This window comes from Mauremys reevesii, linkage group 11, assembly GCF_016161935.1.
Source record: "Mauremys reevesii isolate NIE-2019 linkage group 11, ASM1616193v1, whole genome shotgun sequence".
NCBI lineage: Eukaryota > Metazoa > Chordata > Testudines > Geoemydidae > Mauremys > Mauremys reevesii.
In genome coordinates, this window is record NC_052633.1 from 13,122,346 (window position 1) to 13,142,830 (window position 20,485).

General features: G+C 43.2%; 1 protein-coding gene and 1 long non-coding RNA gene across 8 annotated transcripts in view; one reads left to right on the forward strand and one right to left on the reverse strand.

The window, feature by feature from the left end:
• LOC120374439 overlaps positions 1-6,470 on the reverse strand; it is a 29,775-nt gene extending 23,305 nt beyond the window's left edge. The window contains exon 1 of the long non-coding RNA XR_005586098.1: positions 6,371-6,470. This is a non-coding gene — a long non-coding RNA (uncharacterized LOC120374439). The remainder of the gene's footprint in view (positions 1-6,370) is intronic.
• The window catches only part of ERBB4 (erb-b2 receptor tyrosine kinase 4), a 1,095,893-nt gene that overhangs the window by 281,238 nt on the left and 794,170 nt on the right, over positions 1-20,485 (forward strand). The gene's annotated exons all lie outside the window — the stretch shown is intronic.

Below are 20,485 nucleotides of genomic sequence, written 5' to 3' on the forward strand. Positions count from 1 at the left end.
CCCATGTGGATGAAGAGGTAGGCCTCTCAACTCCATGGCACAATCTTCCTTTGGCCCTTATACTGTTGAAAGTTCTCTCTTAGGTGAGAGACTCCCAGCTGGACAGTAGTGAGCCTGAGAGCAGGATGTGGGGGCCAAGAGTAAACCCAGACGTTGTAGAAAGTTGTACAATATCTTGCCCCGGGCACCAATAGAAAATCTAGGGCCACCACGGCCACCAAACCCTTCTGTGGTGAGCAAAACCCATTGGGCAATGGCAGGTCCTGGGAGTGATGCTGCCTGGAAGAGGTGGCAAGGAGACACGGAGATTCCATGTAGATGCTCATGACCCCTGGGGCTTAGGAGACAAGTCTCTGGCCATTTCACAGGGAGCAAACCTTACCCTCTGATGGTGTGATCCCAGGAAATCTCTCTGAGGATATTCCCTCCCCATAAACTCCCCGGATAGGGGTGATTGGTACTGGGCAATGAATTCAAGCCACTCTAAGAGCTTCAGCAATCTTTTCATATTGATGCATAGTCCAGTGAGAAAGCTTACTTGCCCAAGCTTCTGAGGTTGCTAAAATGTCCCTTTTAGACTCGCACCAAAGAGGAAGTGTGAGACTTGGCAAAATGTCATTCTGAACCAAAGACAGAATCAAATTATTATCTAGAGAGGGCCTGAGGGGGAAGGTAGCTGCTGTCAAACTTCCAAAATAATGAAATAACTACATATGTGTTTGAGATTCTTAGGCATGGAAGGAAACTAGTGAAGGGCTTGATCCTATCCCCATAGAAGTCTAAGCAAAACTCCCATTGATTTCTATGGTGCAGGATAAGGCACTCAGGGTATGTCTACACTGGAGGTGGATGATGTCATTTCTAACTCTGATTGCATTAGCATGCTAAATATGACGTGTGACTGTGGTGGTGTTAGCACTGGGAGAGGCTAGCAGCCCGAATACGTACCTAGGGGTTTCGATGGGATCTGCCAGGGCAGCTAGTCCCCCCTGCTGTTTGCACTGCCATGGCTACACTTCTGTTTTTAGCATGCTAGTTTGATAACAGCTATTAGGGATACGTCTCCTCAAGCTGGAAATTGTACCTCCAGCTCCAACGTAGACAAACTCTGAGAGAAAGAGGCAGCCCCCAGTGCTATAGTTTGTCATGGTAAAAAAAAAACCAAAAAAACCAAAACACATTCTGTAACATGATTATACTTCTCAAACTAGCGTATTTGTTCCTGACTGTGCACCAAGAGACTCTTCTGGTATTAGTAATTTCTAAGGCCAGGCACCATTCTTTTAGACCGCTTGGAGCAAGCAGTCTTCAGAGCTCTCACTCCCTCTCTCACTGATCTTTGGATTCCCCCTTTCAACCTACCACCCAAGGTGTTTCGCTTTTAGCCCTGGGAAAGGTTGACAAAGCCTTTCCTCTAGGTCTGAGCTCCAAGCCTTGTTAAATGAAAGAACCCCCAGAAAAGCAAGCAGCAGCAACAACCAACGGGGACTAGAACCCTGGAACAAAAGCACTGTTTCAAAGGGTGCCCTCCAGTTACTCGCCTCTTCGTAACTTACAACAGTGGTAAAAAAGGGAATCAAACTTTCTTGATTCTAATCCTGGCTCTGCCATTAATTTGCTATACTAGTCTGGGCAATAGACCAATCTGCCCCTTGGTTTATCCAGCTGCAAACTAGATATAATAAAGTGCTGTGATGAGGCTTTAGTGCTTTCTAGCCCTGGAGATCCTTGGATCAGAAGTACCAAATAAAAAGAAGGCATTGTGCTGTATAATTCATATGCCTCAGAGACAAATACACACGTTAACCTTGGACATGTTTGAGAGACATTTGTGAATGCGTTTGCCAGTGGAAGCTCTTGCTGAGAAGCTCCTGTCTCTCTTTATCCCCAGGAGTGGAAGATCTCTGTGGCATATAATATGTTAATAAGTTAGAACTATGATAGATATAGGCAGAAATTTAGCTTTTCATTCTTATTTTACATTCATTGCTGCCACCCCATGTTCCAAACAAGGAGACGGAATAGGGCTCTGTGTGGAATCCATCAGAACTGCTCCTTTATTGGTCAGAGGAGTCAATTGAACCACATGAAATGCTCCCTCTCTTCCAGCTGCTGTTTATTGCTTTCTCCTAAATTTATTATGTATGTATGTATATTACAGTGCAAAGAGGAAGGATGGTCCAGTTGTTAGGGCAGTAGCCTATGACTTGGGAGACCAGAGTCCAATTCCCTGCTCTGCCAGAGACTTCCTATCAGACCTGGTAGAAATCACTTACCCCTCCTCTCTCTCTTTTCCCTACCGATACAAAACCTATACACTTCCCTACTTCACAGGGGTGTTGTGAGGCTAAACGCATTAAAGATTGTAGGTGCTAAGATACGATGGCTATCTCAGTACCCAAGACAGAGAGATGGCACCTAGAGAATCCAGCTGAGGCTGGCCATTGTGCTAGCCACTGTGCAAACATACACTAAGGCCACATCTACACTACCCGCCGGATCGGCAGATAGTAATACATTTATCGGGGATTATTAACATATTATACTTATTAACATATTATATGCCACAGAGATCTTCCACTCCTGGGGATAAAGAGAGACAGGAGCTTCTCAGCAAGAGCTTCCACTGGCAAACGCATTCACAAATGTCTCTCAAACATGTCCAAGGTTAACGTGTGTATTTGTCTCTGAGGCATATGAATTATACATCTAGACGCGATAAATCAATCTCCAAATCGACACCCGTACTCCACCTTGGCGGGAGAAGTAAGCGGAGTCAACGGGGGAGCCACGGCAGTCGACTTGGTGCCATGAGGGCGGCCAGGTAAGTCGAACTAAGATACTTGGACTTCAGCTACGCGAATCGCGTAGCTGAAGTTGCGTATCTTAGATCGATCCCCCCGCCCAGTGTAGACCAGCTCTAAGAGACTGACTTTGCCTTGAAGAGCTCATCTTCCAAATGGAGAAGACAGACAAAGAGTGGGAGGGGAAACAGGCACAGGGAGGGGAGGTAACTTGGCCAACGACAGTGGGAGATCCAGGAACAGAATCTTGGTCCAATGCCCTGTCGACTAGACTCCACTGTCTCCAACCAGCTTATTTCTTTGTTAATGGTACTAAATTTGTTTGTCACACAGAAACCTAGGAAATGCTTTATGAGCTCAGAGCAGCTGGCCATCTAGTCCGGTAAACCCTCTCTGGCAGTGGCCACTATCAAATGCTTCAGAGGAAGGGGTAAGACACCCAGTGGTAGGCGGTTATGAAATAACAGGCTCCTAGGAAAGGTTTCGTGCTATCCTTCCTCATTTAATGTTGGCTTATGCCCTTGAAGCGTGAGAGTTCATATCCGTAATATTACTATACACAATACTTTTGTTCTGTCAGTATCCTATCTGATTAAGAACCAGCCATGAAGGCAAGTATAAAATCTCTGGGTGAAATCCTAGCCTCATTGAAGTCAATGGCAAAACTCTCATTAACTTCAGCAGTGCCAGGGTTTCACCCCCTGTGTATATTTTCTAGAATGCCTCATGATTAGAGTGATATTCTATTCATCATAGTATGGCCCATTTGTTATAGTAGGAGTATAAATTTGTTTTCTATTACTGTCATATAGCTGTCCTTTTCTCTCTTGCTGTAATCATTTCTTCAAAATATCAGTTAAAAAAGGTTGAGAACTTGAAATCTTAATCTTAATTTTGTCCTAACCTTTCCAAAATAGATTAAATTACTTTTAAAAGAAATGTCAGCAATCATGTGCACACTGTACAATTGTGCCCAGTCAATACATAAGTAAATTGAATGAATTATCTCCACTGTAATATTCATTAGAGCATGAAATGCAAAGAACTCCTGACCTCCAATGCAGTATAACATCCTCAGACACAATTTGAAGCAAAAAATATGTATGATATAGTGGCTGAAAAGAGCATAAAAATGTGAGACCAGTCTACTTATTTAACTAGAAATCCTCATAAGCGGGATAATTCTTTCACTCTTAAATTTTTGTACCGGCGAATACAATAGACAAACACTTTATTATTATTGTTGCATTATAGGAATGTCAAAGCAATGTTGACCTGTTAAATATGTCAGTTTATATTGGAAAATAAGGATGCCTCTTTTTAAAAAAATATTAAATTTTAAGTGAGTCTGTGGCCAAATACGTGTGCGGCTGAGTTCTAGTCCAAAAAAATAATGCTTTTAAAATGACCTGTGATTTAAAATGTCCTCATTATGATTGCTTAATGAGACAACTTACCCCTATTAAGGGACCCCATTAAGCAATCAGAATGAGAGAGTTTTAAGAACACATTTTTGGAATACTTGTAATTATGTACAGCTGCACTGAATGGTTGTTTTAGTGCTATATATTCAGATTCACATTGTACCATATTTCACGACACTGAATTTACATCAGATTCCTGTATTGGTAACCTAGGACCTTAAGCGTTACATTATATAATTACAAATGCCAGTTGCATCAAACAAATTACTGAGAAGCCATTAAAACCGTACAGAGAGATTCTAACTGCCCCTGAAAACACAGGTTAGTGGAAAAGTGAAAACTGATTTGTCATCCTTGACCTTTACTTAAATGTATAGGATATTTTCACTGGGGCGTAGGGGGGCAGAAGGGGGTCATTTCACCACAAAATTGCAGTTTACCTGCAAAAATGGAAAAAATTTGCCTCTGCCAATTTCTTGAACATTCATAGATTTTTTTTTTTAAGGCCAGCCAAGGCTATTGCAATCTTCTAGTCTGACTTCCTTCAGCAAAATTTTCAATTTTGTAGGGAAGGCAGAATATTTACAATGTTTTGTTATATAAAAGTCTAGGCTCAGTCTGCCTCCCTTGTAAAAAGCAAATCAAACCACCCATGGAAGGGGAAGTAGAATGTAAGGGGAAAATGCCAGAATGTGACTCTAGTGGCGTTTGCTTGTTATTCCCCTCAGAGTCTTTCTTAGAAGAGGTAACATTTTCCAAATTTTGAAAATTTTTCAACAAGAAATAAAGATGCAAATGTTGATGGAAGTTTTTCAGTTTTTTAACCAGCTGTATCCCATGAGCATACCCCAGCAGTCAAGGGTGCCCAATTACCAGAAGATTTCCTTGTAGAAATGTTTGGGTTGGGGAGGCTATGTTGATTGGCCACTCTTTGGGGAAGCAGTCACCTTTCTACCTTCCCTTTTCGCGCTCTCGCCTATTGCACCAACAATGCAAGAAACCGGGGGAGATTAAACTAACTCAGTGTCATACAAATTGACATAATGATCAGACCTGTGGTCCAGCCAGTCTCTGCCGGTGACCAGTATCAGCTGATTCAGAGGAAGGTGGAAGAAACCCTCCAGTAGGCTGTGACGCTGGCAGAACAGCTGCCAGCTCATGCCAAAGGCCCAGGGTCTCACTGAGCACTGTCAAATGCACATCTGCGAACCAATCTCTCTGACCTGTGGGTTAGTACCGTTAAAATAGATATTCATGTTATAAGAATGTGTTTAGGGTTCAGACTTTATGGAATGCTTGTAGAATGCTGCATGTGCTAGTCATACTAGCTGTACAGGTCTGTCTCATCTTACACGGGGATTCCGTTTTGTGGTTAGCGCGTAAAGCGAAAACAGCGTATAGTCAAAATTACATTGAGTTGAATGGCGGGCAGAATTGCCCACACTACAGAAACAGTATTTAAATTGTTATTTTTCTCTTTTTTTTTTTTTGCCGACCCCGTAAAGCTGAAATCACGCATGTTAAATGCGCGTAAGATGCGACAGACCTGTAGTCCATGGTATCAAGCTATACTGAGTGTTTGCATTGTAAACCTCTCCAACGGTGTAACTCACCAAACAGCAAAAGAAGCATTAATTAAGGTAAAGTGCTCATCCTGCACATAAGATGGCCCACTGAAGGCAAACAAGGCATTGTGTAGCATCAAATGTCAGAGACCTCGTGGATTGCATTCCTCACTACCCAGGGCAGGCCCTAGACCAAATGGTGCCCCAGGCGAGGAGTGTCTTCAGCACCTCGCCATTCATTTGTTTCCCATCAAATTTGCCCCTTGCTGGAAACTAGATTGCAACTGAGCTTTTTGTTTCCTATACTGAGTTCCTGAAGGTTTCTTTGGGGGTATCTTTTATTTTCTGCGGGGCAAAACAGTCAGTATTAGGGAGAGCAAAAATCTATGTTCCGCAGTCTTAGAAAGTCATCAAATATAACGTGTTAAGCATGACAAAAGAAGTAACAGTATTTCTTTTATGTTGTTGCCTAGCTAGGGGTTCAATTGATATCTCTGGTGTCTCATTAAATATGTCCCTTATTAGTTGTTACTTGCACTCTTCAAGTCTTAAAACACAAGTACACTTTAACAATTACCTGATAAAATAAGGTTCACAATATCGCAGCTGGGTTCTCACTTAAGTTCATTCTTTTATCTCGCTGACTGACTGGAGACGCCCTGCCCCTTACATACCTGCGATGGCATGACTCACAACATTCTAGGAGGTCCAAGGAAAATTTAGTTCTCAGAAAGTCTGGAAAGTTCCAGGAGATTCTACAAAGGTCCAGAACATTCTAGGAGACTTGTGAAAAATGAATCCACATACGGAATACCTGAAACATGTTACTTCAAACATTCTATTTTCCCATTTCTCTCTAACAACAAAAACAACATAGAATCATAAAACTGGAGGGGACCTCGAGAGGTCATCTAGTCCAGTCCCCTGCACTCAAGGCAGGACTAAGTGTTATCTAGATCATTCCTGACAGGTGTTTGTCCAACCTGCTCTTAAAAATCCCCAATGATGGAGATTCCACCACATCCCTAGGCAATTTATTCCAGTGCTTGACCACTCTGAGAGTTAGGAAGTTTTTCCTAATGTCCAACCTCAACCGCCCTTGCTGCAATTTAAACCCACTGCTTCTTGTCCTATCCTCAGAGATTAAGAAGAACCATTTTTCTCCCTCCTCCTTGGAACAACCTTTTATGTACTTGAAAACTGTTATGTCCCCTCTCAGTCCTCTCTTCTCCAGACTAAACAAACCCAATTTTTTCAATCTTCTCTCATAGGTCATGTTTTCTAGACCTTTAATCATTTTTGTTGCTCTTTGCTGGACTTTCTCCAATTTGTCCATTTCTTTCCTGAAATGTGTCCCCCAGAACTGGACACAATACTCCAGTTGAGGCCTGTCAAGGTTTCCTCCCCCACTTTGAACTTTAGAGTACAAATGTGGGGACCTGCATGAATACTTCTAAGCTTACTTACTAGCTTAGATCTGGTAATGCTGCCACCAGCCAGATATCAGTGTCTGGCACAATTTCTGTCCCCCCAAAACCTTCCCTGGGGAACATAGATCCAAACCCCTTGGATCTTAAAACAAGGAGAAATTAACCATCCCCCCTCACCAATCCCTAGTGAGTTCAGACCCAATTCCCTTGGATCTTAAAACAAGGAAAAATCAATCCGGTTTTTTAAAAAGAAAGCTTTTAATTAAAGGAAGAAAAGGTAAAAATTATCTCTGTAAAATCAGGATGGAAAATGCTTTACAGGGTACTTAGATTCATATAGCCCAGAGGAAACCCCCTTTAGCCTCAGGTTCAAAGTTACAGCAAACAGAGGTAAAAATCCTTCCAGCAAAAAGGAACATTTACAGGTTGAGAAAACAAACATAAGACTAACACTCCTTGCCTGTGCTACTTACAAGTTTGAAACGTGAAAGACTGATTCAGAAAGATTTGGAGAGCCTGGACTGATTCTGGTCCCTCTCAGTCCTGAGAACGAACAACCCCCAAAACAAAGAACACAAAATAAAGACTTCCCTCCACCAAGATTTGAAAGTATCTTGTCCCCTTATTGGTCCTCTGGTCAGGTGTCAGCCAGGTTTACTGAGCTTCTTAACCCTTTACAGGTAAAAGAGACATTAACCTTTAACTATCTGTTTATGACAAGGCCTAATCAGCGCAGAGTAGATTAGAAGAATTACTTCTCGTGTCTTGCTTACAATACTCCTGCTAATACATCCCAGAATGATGTTTGCTTTTTTTGCAACAGCATTACACTGTTGACTCATATTTAGCTTATGATCCAGTATGACCTCCAGATCCCTTTCCGCAGTCCTCCTTCTTAGGCAGTCATTTCCCATTTTGTATGTGTGCAAATGATTGTGTCTTCATAAGTGGAGTACTTTGCATTTGTCCTTATTGAATTTCATCCTGTTTACTTCAGACCATTTCTCAAGTTTGTCCAGATCATTTTGAATTTTAATCCTATCCTCCAAACACTTGCAACCCCTCCCACCTTGGTATCATCCACAAACTTTATAAGCGTGCTCTCTTTGCCATTATGTAAATCATTGATGAAGCTATTGAACAGAACTGGACCCAGAACCGGTCCCTGCAGGACCCCACTCGTTATGCCCTTTCTGCATGACTATGAACCACTGATAACTATTCTCTGGGAACAATTTTCCAACCAGTTATGCACCCACCTTGTAGTAGGTCCATCTAGGTTGTATTTCCCTAGTTTGTTTATGAGAAGGTCATGCAAGACTCTATCAAAGGCCTTACTAAAGTCAAAATTACCACATCTACCACTTCCTCCCATCCACAAGGCTTGTTACCCTGTCAAAGAAAGCTATCAGGTTGGTTTGACACAATTTGTTCTAGACAAATCCATGCTGAGTGTTATTTATCACCTTATTATCTTCTAGGTGCTTGCACATTGATTGCTTAATTATTTGCTCCATTAACTTTCCGGGTACAGAAGTTCAGCTTACTGGTCTGCAATCTTATTTCCTTTTTTTATAGATGGGCACTATATTTGCCCTTTTCCAGTCCTCTGGAATCTCTCCTGTCTTCCATGACTTTTCAAAGATAATTGCTAATGGCTCAGATATCTCCTCAGTCAGCTCCCCGAGTATTCTAGGATGCATTTAATCAGGCCCTGGTGATTTGAAGACATCTAACTTGTCTAAGTATCCTGAGCCCAGCACCTGGGTCACCTGCCACTAAATCCAGCTTGAATGTGATAAAAATCCTTGACAAGGAGAAACTGGGATCTTCATGTGGTCTGGACTCTGAGCAGCAAAGATTCCAAAACATAAGCAAGCTATGCCCATGCTACTTGGCATAAGTCAGCCCTAAAGGACATACAGAGATGCTTATTGTAGAAGCTTATATTACCTTTTTAAATCTAAGACTGTAACTCATTTGTGTGTGTGTGTTTCCTGTTTTAACCTTGCAAATAACTGTCATTTCTTTTCTTACTTAATAAATCTTCAGTTAGTTTATTACAGGATTGTCTACAGGCGATGTTTTTGGTTTGAGATCTGAGTACAATTGATCTGGGGTAAGTGACTGGTCCTTTGGGACTGGGAGTAACTTGAATATTGTTGTGAATTTTAGTGTAAAGTGACCATCTATCACATAGTCCAGCTTGCCTGGGTAGCAAGATAGACTGCGATGCCCAAGGGGACTGTCTGTGACAATATGGTAAGCAGGGCCGGCTCCAGGTTTTCTGCTGCCTCAACCGGCAAAAAAAAAAAAACACCAAACAACCCACGGCAGCGCGATTGTGCTGCTCCTCTCTTTGGCGGCAATTCGGCGGCAGGTCCTTCACTCCGAGAGGGACTGAGAGACCCGCTGCCGAATTGCCGCCAAAGACCGGGACGTGCCGCCCCAATAGCAGCGGAGTGCCGCCCCAAGCACCTGCTTCTTTAGCTGGTGCCTGGAGCCGGCCCTGATGGTAAGACTGGTATAGTGCTTTAGGAGTTCACACTTGTTACCAGGTTAGTGAAATCAGAATTTACAACCAGTTTGGGATGCCTGCCCTGCTTTTTTACAGTCTTCCCTGAGGTTGATACTCATAGTCGTGAGCCAATCCAGACAGGGCATTTTGTGATAACGTGCCTACAGGGAAAGTTAGTTCCTGACCCTCATTAGCTAGAGACTACTTTTTGTCCTGACGGTGCGAGTTTTAATCCTTTCCAAAACGCTTGTTGGTTTGTTTTATTTTAATCTTTACTATTTGGAGCTCGAGTATGATTTTGCCAGATAATTTGTATGCCTCTAAATAGATCTCTGCTAAACCACAATTACATGTATAGTAAAAACAAACAAACAAAAAACTCCCCCCAAAAATGTCAAATTTCATTTTTAGAAATCAGTACATCACCGATCACGACATTTAAGGAATGGCATTATTATTCATGAAGCTTTTGGTGTTTTGCCCAGCTTTCTAGAAAGGAACAGGTGTATGTTTCATTCTCTGAGCAACTCTAAATAGCATCTCTCTCTTTATATATATGTGATATGTGTGTGTGTGTCTGTGTGTGTATATATATATATATAATATATATAAAATCAGTCAGATCTCCCCTAGAGTTTTACTTTTAGTTGAATATTGATTATAAAAGTCATGTTTGGTTCAGCTTTGATGTTAGATGGCCTTCAAAAGCAGTGGTCGAGCTGTACTTGTCACACTGTATTAAAAGCTGATTCACGGCAGCCTCTCTCTCAATGTAGAAGACTGCCCTCACTGTCTCCCATTGGAGCAAGCGATGCTGAATGGATAGTTCGCTGGCATGCCCAGAATGCAAGGCAGACATAAAAGCTAGGACAATGTGTAAGGGGATAGAATTTATTTAGAGTCTGCTCACAGCTCCGTCTGCCACCACAAGTGTTACTGGGTCTTGGCCCCATTTGGTTTTGCGAAAGCCACGCAACTTTTCTTGCCCTCTGGTAAATGGCTGCAGAATAACTTGCTGTAATAAACGAAAGCAACGCACCGCTGCAAGAAGAGCTGATTCAGCACCCTTTAAAATAAGTTTTAAAGGGGAGAAATAAAATATGAATCTTCAGGGAGGATTTATATTGTTCATCAGCCCTTTTATTTCCCGTCCCTGGTGTTATGTTTGTTCTGTAAAAAGCTGCCCACTTGTATTATCCCCGGCTTTCACATGCTGGAGATTGCTGACTGAGGATTCTTTATTAGCAGGAGCAGGAGTCAAGGGGCTTTAGAGAGAAATTATAAGTTCTAATAGGCACAGAATTCACCCACGAAAGCTTATGCTCCAATATGTCTGTTAGTCTATAAGGTGCCACAGGACTCTTTGCTGCTTTTTACAGATCCAGACTAACACGGCTACCCCTCTGATACTTGACAACAGTAGTTTAGTTATATATTATAGACTTATAGAAAGGGACCTTCTAAAAACATTAAAATGTATGACTGGCACGCAAAATCTTAAATAAGAGTGAATAAATGAAGACTCGGCACACCACTTCTGAAAGGTTGCCGACCCCTGGTATAGACACTGACAAGCTGTATGCTATGATAAAAATATGCATGTATAAAGGGATTCCTTGCTTTTTATATGTAACAACTTGGTGATTTTACACTCCCTTCTACTATTTATGCAGTGAGGTTTAAAAAAAAAAAAAGTACCAAGGTGATTAGAAAGTGCATATAGAAGTACAGATTTTGAGAGTATGTTGGTCCTTTAGGGCACATCTTATGTGTACAAGTGTGAACTTTGTACTAATGTCCTTGTGTAGCTCTATAATAGATAAAAATGTGACTCCAATAGCAAGTACAGAGTGCTCTTTAAATGCCTTTTCCCAGCTCAAACCCCTCCAACGCATCATCAGGGATCTACAACCCATCCTGGACAATGATCCCACACTTTCACAGGCCTTGGGTGGCAGGCCAGTCCTCGCCCACAGACAACCTGCCAACCTGAAGCATATTCTCACCAACAACTGCACACCACACCATAGTAACTCTAGCTCAGGAACCAACCCATGCAACAAACCTCGATGCCAACTCTGCCCACATATCTACACCAGCAACACCATCACAGGACCTAACCAGATCAGCCACACCATCACCGGTTCATTCACCTGCACGTCCACCAATGTAATATATGCCATCATATGCCAGCAATGCCCCTCTGCTATGTACATCGGCCAAACTGGACAGTCTCTAAGGAAAAGGATAAATGGACACAAATCAGACATTAGGAATGGCAATATACAAAAACCTGTAGGAGAACACTTCAACCTCCCTGGCCACACAATAGCAGATGTTAAGGTGGCCATCTTACAACAAAAAAACTTTAGAACCAGACTTCAAAGAGAAACTGCTGAGCTCCAATTCATCTGCAAATTTAACACCATCAGCTTAGGACTAAACAAAGACTGTGAATGGCTTGCCAATTACAGAACCAGTTTCTCCTCCCTTGGCTTTCACACCTCAGCTGCTGGAACAGGGCCCCATCCTCCCTGATTGATCTAACCTCGTTATCTCTAGCTTGCTTCTTGCTTGCTTATATATACACACCTGTCCCTGGAAATTTCCACTGCTTGCATCCGAAGAAGTGGGTATTCACCCACGAAAGCTCATGCTGCAAAACTTCTGTTAGTCTATAAGGTGCCGCAGGATTCTTTGCTGCTTCTACAGAACCAGACTAACACGGCTACCCCTCTGATACTTTTCCCAGCTTGGGTTTGTGTGGTTACTTTGCTTCAACCAAATCTATAGAAATTCCCCAAATTCTCTTTAGCAAAAGAAGTCTTATATACATTTCATACTGACAAGTAGGTTGTGTCGCAGGGACCCTGCAGCGGGTAAGGCAGGAGATGGCAGTGATCTCTGCCCTAACATATATCTCAGGGCTGCCTCCCCAAGTTCTTAGGGAGCTGATCAGTAGTGGGGCCCTGCTGTCTTTGCAGGTGTTGAGCCGTTCTCAGGAAATGGTTACAGCCTCTCTCAGTCCAGCAGTGGTTTCCTGGCAGGGGTAGCCAGTATGGATGGGGGGCTCACAGGAGCTGAGAAATAGTCCTGCCCTGCTCCCACTCGCTTTCATAATTAGTCACGGCAGGCAGTACCCCATAATCCTTAGTGTTGTACATTGAGTGGGAAGCTCCTGGCATTCCATAGCTACCCATCTACTGGGGCGCCAGCTGACCCTACACTGTGTGATAGCCAACATCTGTGGAACCGGGACTGTTTCCCAGGTTCCATCTTTATTCAGACAAGTATGTGCTACATAGAAGAAGGGTGTCATTCCTCATACTGTTTGCAGTGCATTCGGCAGAGCAAATGTACAGTAACTGGCCTCTAAAGCAAGAAAAAAAGAAAAGAGAAGAAAAAGCATCTAATACAAAGCCCGTGTTTATGGGAGGGAACAATGACTTCACAAAAAGGACAAACAGAAAAATACTTTCTCACAGCGGAGTGATGCTATCAGTGGTGCAGTAACAGCTGTGGTTTTTGGTAGAGCAAATGGGTCACTGATTGATAGATATATTTATAGCAGTGAGCTATTAATGGGTACTGAGAACATTTTTCTATTTACTGGTATTAAATTCCTAGCCTAGTGTGTTTTGCTCAGTAGTGCCCCAGTATATAGCACTTTATAGGGTGTTCCAGATGAACTTTTTCTCAGTATCGTTGAGACATCCTTTGTTCTGCCACTTGATCATTCAGAGGCCTGCTTTTTTTGCGTAAGTCCCTGGCCATGCAAATGTGCCCCTATGGGTGAACCCCATTGATTTCATTGGGGTCCTTCATGGAACTCATAAACAGGTTCAGAGCCTAGGACTGTAATAACTGCAAATCAAGCAATGAACTGTTTGCATTTTCCCAGCCTGTTAAGTCATTGTTGGAGTTAAAGGGTGAAATTCTGGCTCCACTGAAGTCAAGGGGAGTTTTGCCATTGACTTCAGTGGAGCCATGATTTCACTCCAGCATTGATGTGTTTTGGAAATAGTAGCATCATCAGTAGTTACATTGCTACACTCCACTGACTTCATTAGAGTAGCACTGCTTTTACTGAGAATGGATTTTGGCCCCAGAATGTGTGGAGTATTAAGCATCCAGTTTGTTTACCAAAAATTGGCTTCTTTCCATTGAAGGGTATGTACCAAATTAACCTGTGATATAAGTAGGCACAACTCACCAGTGATATCAAAGGGGGCGGCATGCATTTATGCCAAGAATGGATCAGTCCCAGAGTTTCCAAATGCATCTGAGCATTGGTCGAACAAGATGCCATATATTGTGAAGTCAGATAAGTAACTGTTATGCCACGCCTTCATTGCCCTTGCTTTATTGATGGGTGGTAGCTAGGTTGCCAATAATTTCTGATGGGATATTGTCTCTGGAACTAACACGTGACATCCATCTGGGTCATTCTCACGAAAACATTTCTTCTCGAGAGGACTGTGATGGGGTGTATCCGCCCCGCACTGGGTAGGAAGTAACCCAGGGAGGTTTTGCAGGGAAACAGTCACAGAACTGGAGCAAGGCTCGGCATGTTTCGGTTGGAGCCCTGCCGAGCTGGTGGCGGGTAACCCTGCCACCAACAGGGCCGTAGGTTGGGACCTGGTGGAGAGGGTGGGCCTGGGTCCCCCTATCTTGGCCACCACTGGCCCCACTCACCACTGTTATAGGCTCTGGTCACTAGGCTGCACTGCCCTGAGAGCAAAGGCTGTATTATCGACTCTGGACATCAGGCCGCACTGCCCTGAGGGTGAGGGCCATGCCACTGACTTTGGCCATTGGGCTGCACGGCCCTGACAGTAAGGGCTGTAGTGTTGACTCTGGCCATTAGGCCACACTGCCCTGAGAGCAAGGGCTGTGTTATGGACTCTGGCTGCTAGGCAGCACTGCTCTGAGAGTAAGGGCCGTATCCCTGACTCTGGCTATTAGGCTGCGCTGCTGTGAGAGCAAGAGCCATATTATTGACTCTGGATGCTAGGCTGCACTGCCCCAACAGCAAGGGCCATGCTACTGACTGTGGCCACTAGGCCAGACTGCCCTGATAACAGGGACTGTATTATTGATTCTGGCTGTCAGGCTGTGCTGCCCTGATCACAAGGGTCATCGGACTAAGGACACAGGACCATGCAGCCCCGAGACCGGGGGCAGCCCTATGTCTGTAACGCCCCCTCTACCCTCACCCCCTGAAGGGTGACAGGTGTATCAGCCCCATGAAAGGACCAATCCTGCTCCCATTGGAGTCAATGGTAAAATTTCAGTGGAACTATTTTGATTTACCCTTGCTGAGAATCGGGGTCCCCATGACTTGAAGGGGAACAAGATTGGGCTTTAGTTTAGAGCTATGGATGACCTATGCCTGTATGACTCTCTTTGATTTCATGTGTCCTATGCATCTGGAGACCAAGTTAACCCTAAAGAAAACAAGAAACTAGTAATGAGAAGAAGTTTTTTCCTTAAAAAATGAGATGAAACGAATGCACCCGCTAGTCTAAATTCATCCCTGCTGGAATTCCCCTGATGTTACATTAGGGACCAGTCTGTCCTCATCCAGATTTTTTGCACACACCCATTTGCTGCCTTCTGATGATGTTCCTCGCTCCCACAAACAATCCCCAAATGCAGAGCCTTGCGTAGTCTTGCCTGTGAGGTAGCAATCAGGGGCGGCTCTAGGTATTTTGCCGCCCCAAGCATGGCAGGCAGGCTGCCTTCGGCGGCTTGCCTGTGGGAGGTCCCCGGTCCCGCGGATTCGGCGGCACGCCTGCAGGAGCTCTGCGGGACCAGTGGACCCTCCGCAGGCAAGCCACCGAAGGCAACCTGCCTGCCGCCCTCGCGGCGACCAGCAGAGCGCCCCCCGTGGCTTGCCGCCCCAGGCACGCGCTTGGCGTGCTGGTGCCTGGAGCCGCCCCTGGTAGCAATGCATGTACAGTACGGGCACTAATGATTAACTGGTGCACCCCTGAGGTTTTCCCGCATAAAACCTCCTTTCAGCAGATTCCTTATCTGCTATCAAGGGAGTGTTTACAGCAGCTAAAACTCTTAAGCGCCTTGTCTGAGAGACTGATGAGGATAATTAAGCCAGTGTTTTTCAGCCCTCTGCTCTTCTTCATTGCATTGCTAGAAAGTGGGAAAAGGGCTGCATTAGCCAACAGAAGACACTGGAAATCCATGTTCAGCAATTTAGTATGTATTTTAGATATTTTTTTTCTCGTTCTTTCTGCCTCGCTGCTGGCTGCTGGTATACACCTATCTGAACCTCCAGGTAGAAGGGAGAATTACCCAACAATTGCGGGCTTTTTTTTTTTTCTGCACAGGAAAAAGTCAATCATTATATGCTATAATCTAATCAAAATAAAACTCGTGCATTGATTTATGAAACGACAGGGAAAGACTGCAGGATAGTCTGTTTAAAAAACAAAATCTGGAAGAACAGATTTCTCATCCACTTGGCTTTTCTGCTCCGACTCTGGATGAAATAGTGAAACACAGATTATACAACGTCTTACTAAAAAGATAGATGCAGAGATCATGGCCAGTAATCACCGCTACATCAGAATGAGTTTTTCTAGAACCTCTGTGAAATTGTGTCGTAAATTATGATGTTACATTAGATACATTATTTCCTGTTTTAGTAAATAAGTCTCCTGAGACCAGATTCCAAAAAGCCAGTTGTAGATGACTTTACAAGTGTGCTGGAGTCCAAGCATTAAGCAATTTATCATGGCTCAGTGGCAACATGGGATAGACGGGTGGGTGTCCATATTTTCAGTCCATTTTCTCTCTCCTCTGTTTTCATCTGGTTTTTTTGCCTATATTGTCTTTTATAATTTAGCTTCATATTTGTTCTTGTTGTGTAGCTCCCTCCCCCTGATCCCGACTCAGGTGAAAGCTAAATGCCACACGAAGCGGCAGCATTCGTTGGTGGTTCCATGGGATAAAGTTGCAGGAGCTGGGCAAAGAAGGTTAATCCAGTGGTGGCAGCCTGATCACATAGCCCTGTGCAGCTGATCTGCTCCTCATATGCATCGAGGGCTGCTGTGAGGACAGAGAGGGAAGTGTTGGCTTTCAAGGAGCCACCTGCTACAAATCCACAAATAGATTCCCTTTATATTGGGCAACAGCAGGTCCAGGGTTATGTTCCTTTTCCTGCCCCAGCACAGACCAGTCTGACCCCAGTCTGACCCCCATTCAGGTTGGGAAACACTGTCTTAACTGCTGTTTAGATGTAGGAGGCGATTTTCAGAGGGAATTAGATAGCCAATGACTTTCAATGGGAATTGGCCATCTAACTCCCTACAACTTTGCCTTTGAAAGTCTCCCCATAAATTCAGTAACTTTTGATTACACTCAGTTACCTCAGTTAAGGATGTAAGCCTTTAATGAAACTGAATGGATATAGTGCTGAATAGTTCTGTGTTTAACCACAGTGTCTCTAGGGAGTGAGTCCGTCTCCTGTGTAGCTACAGTTTTAAGATCAGCAGGGTGAGAATCTCTTAGCTTGGGAGACTCTCCAGGAGTACATGAAGAACGAATATAGAGACCACCCATGCAGTCACAAGTAAGTCATTTTGTCTGTATTACAAGTTTTACTAAGCAGATAATTAAGGTTACAATCACAAACACGTTTACAAAAACTGAGAGCCCTTGCAATAGCCAGTGGCAGTGCTGTGCTCATACTAATATCCCCAAAGCTATCATAGAGTCGGGTGCATCTCTCAACGGATGGTCATTGATAGAGGGGTGTTGATGGAATCTTCCTCACTCGGTTCTTCCCTCTGTATTGATATCAGGGGACCCTTTTCATCCTGTGTCATGACCACATCTACCACCTTATGCATATGCATGAGGGTTCCAATCTCCTTTTCCTTATCTGTACTTCCACACCCCATAAATTCTGGGGCACCTGGCTTTTCATGGGTTGCTCTCTTAGTTCCCCATATTCCCATTAGCATTTCACTATCATTTACATACACCTGTTCCCATGGTAACCTCCAGTGTGAGCAAAACTTTCCATGATTTTACAATCAGGTGTCTTGCAGGTCTAGACAGGTACATTGTGGCATATTTTCCTGAACTTCAGCTATTGGCACATTCTTTACAGCAATCTTGTAACATTACTGGTACTGGGCTATTCCTGGGTCACCTACTTATGTTAATCCTCCTTAGGCATGAGGCCTAGTGTGGTTAAACTGAATTCTTACAGGCCTTAAACTACAGGCCTTGCATTAAAGCCTCACTTTACTTATATACCATCACTCATAAATACTTGTCCGTCACATACTCCTGTGATCCTATACTACTACTATCTATTTCTATACCTACAACTCAGATATATTCATCGCACATTGATTACATAGGAAACAACATATGAGTTAACAATGATAATAGATAACACAATCAAATGATAACATAAACTAACTGGGTACAAGGCTATGCACCAATTTCTTCCCATTTAATTAATCTGTGACTGTGTTTTCTTCTCTACCTATTTTTTTCCTTCCCTTAATCTGGCTGTGATGATGACTACTCTTATCTGATAATTATTCCAATCACATACTGTCCATTTGTCACAAGCAGTTAAATTACAGCACATACCTGTTGACACGGGTTACTAGCATGTTCCATACACATATCACATGATACATTCCTTTAACACACAGGTGGTAGCCCTGGTTGAAAACGATGTCACTCCCCTCGTTTTTAAGAGAAATTGCACCCACTTGTATCAGAGTTTGAATACTGGGAACCAAATTCTAATTGAAAAAGATATGCAATACTACATCAGCTAATGAATGGGGCCTTTATACCTACTTTAGGGAGCTAACGGGTGGGATTCTATATTAGAGGAAAGTTTATATGGCCAGCAATCCAAATGTACTGTTGCACCTGTAGTCCTTATTCCTGTTTGGATGACAGCTGGATGTCTGTTGAAACCAGGGGCTTTTGGACAGGTGTAGATCACTGAGTCCTTGAGTCTCAGAAGTGCATATAGTATGAAAATGACTGATACCTGGATCAAGTGCTGAGACTACATGGAAGCTAATTGCCACAATTAATCTGTATCCTAGCGCCTCTGAGCTTGGAAACAGAGCTTGGTGTAATAGCTGCACAACATGGATGGGTTAGTTAGGGTGCATGTGATGGGTTACAGAGTGAGAATTATCCACTGTTCTTTGCAAGGTAAATTCACTTTCCATGCCTTTTAGTAGGCAAAATACTAGACCTGCCGCTCCTTTATAAATATGAGGCCAAATCCCGAGGCTCATGCTCATTTTTAACTTAAGGAGTACTGAGTACATTTAAATTGAATAAGGGCTGCAGGATCTGACCTATGCATGCCAAAGAGACCATTTATTTTGAAAATAATAATGCAATGAGTGCTTCTGAAAAGTCATCTGTAGTGAACTCTAACATGAACAACAAGGTAAATCAAATGCAATCTGCCACCAAGAATTTCTGAATTGTGTATCCATTATCCAAATTAGCACTTACCAGGACATCCATTTTGCCCTGCACTGTTCTTACCTACTCTGTGCTAGCAGTGTGAAAGGGTAACCAAACGATCATTTGTCTGAACACACTGCATCTCACCCGTGTTGGGTACGTGTTCAGTGCGGTGCTGCGTAGTGTACTCATGACAATAAGTGTGCTTCAGGAGCTAAGAGATACCGTTACAATACCTTCAAGGGGGGTTAATGATCAAATAAAAAGGTGATCACTATTCAGTTGACTATAAATTGCAGTATTCAGTATTAGTGTTTGATTACATGCAAGAACGTCATTCATTCCCTGTGGGGGCTGTTAGTGGAGCCGGCCCCAGTAGCAATGAATGTATAGTGCAGCAAACTCAGGCAGTAGTTGGGTGTCCCAGTCTTATTTTCTCCCTGGCACTCAGCTATGAGAATGCACACGGCTATCCTAATCTATAGACTCAGACCTTCTTCAACAGGAGATGTTTCATAAACACATACTAACATAAACACACAGACTTCCGCACAACTTGTGTTTTGTCTCATTTGTCCACAAAGGAATATACCCTGCCTGGAGCTCTGTAAAGCATGCAAAGATATCTAGGGGGTAAATAATATAATGAAAGTAAACATAGGTGTGTGCAGCACATTTCACTAGGGTGTGCACCTAGTGATTTTTTTTTAAAGGCAAACATTTATTGAATACTCAGTCATAAAGGACATTATTTCTACAACATCTATATTATGCAATTTGGTGCTTATTGCATAATACAACAATCCATACTTTAAAACTAAAAGAGCGTATCATGCAATTAAATTAAAATGCAAAGCCACTTTTTTTTGAGACATTAGGGTGTGCCTGGGCACACCCGGCACACGCCAGACGTATGCCTGTGAAAGTAAAGATGGCATTACAGCAGTCCAGTCCCACATAGTTAGTAACAGATTGGCTGTAGCCTTCTGGTGATAGGAGGAATAGATAGAGGAATTGAGGGAGCAAAAATATATATAAAACAGAAAGCATATAAGCTAGAGATTAAAAAACAGAGAAGGGAAAAGGATGCAGGACAAAGAAAATGAACAGAATGAGGGACTGTGCTGGAGCATGGAACAAGGGAATACTGGGAGTGTCCATCTGCCAAAAGGGAGAACGTCATCAGAAAAATGCTGAGAACCATTCAGCGAGGCCTCCAAATAACGTGCCATGGAGAAGCAGGAACAAAGGGGAGATCATCCTTTTA